Raw genomic sequence first — 638 nt, 5'->3', positions numbered from 1 at the left:
TTTAATTGGATCAGTGTACAATGCTATGGCAATATAAAAAGAAGAGCAATGTGGATTGTCAATATGCTGTGGATGCCAAAAAAATATATTATGATCATAGACTGCAGTAATAAAAATGGGTTGTCGGAAAGGGATAAGGTGAATATCGTGTTTAGCCTTTTCAGTTTATTCATGTATTCTCCAAAAATGTATTGCCTGTAATATGATAGTGCATGCATTGTGTTTTGATTTAGGGACTGCATTCTAAATGAGATACAAATAGAGGCACACACAAGAGTAAACAGGATTATGGTAATGCTTGTACCATATGGGAAACAGCTATGGTAATGAGGAATATTTAGCTTGGAGTACAGGACTTGATTGCATCCTTTTTCTCTTTGAGGGTCTGTCATGTGAAAGAAGCATTGAATTTATTCTTTTGGTTTCAAAGTGTAAAACTGGGACCCAGTGAGGAAGTCATACAGAGATTGATCTGAGCTTAGTTTAAGGAAGGACTGATTAAACATTATTTGCAGGTGAAACAGGTTGCTTTGTGAAAGGGGAGTGGGTATTGAACATCCTTTTCAGCCAGGTGTTCAAGCAGAGGCAAGGGATCCATTTGTGGAAAGACAGTAGAGAGAATTGAAGTATCAGAAGAT

General features: G+C 37.0%; 1 protein-coding gene across 1 annotated transcript in view; it reads left to right on the top strand.

Annotated features, from left to right (window-relative positions):
* DDX46 (DEAD (Asp-Glu-Ala-Asp) box polypeptide 46) overlaps positions 1-638 on the top strand; it is a 90,940-nt gene that overhangs the window by 18,514 nt on the left and 71,788 nt on the right. The gene's annotated exons all lie outside the window — the stretch shown is intronic.

The sequence above is a fragment of the Propithecus coquereli genome, unplaced genomic scaffold, assembly GCF_000956105.1.
Source record: "Propithecus coquereli isolate 6110/MARCELLA unplaced genomic scaffold, Pcoq_1.0 Scaffold353, whole genome shotgun sequence".
Taxonomy (NCBI): Eukaryota; Metazoa; Chordata; class Mammalia; order Primates; family Indriidae; genus Propithecus; species Propithecus coquereli.
The sequence above is the reverse complement of the archived record's forward strand: the minus strand, read 5'-3'. Positions and strand labels throughout refer to the sequence as shown.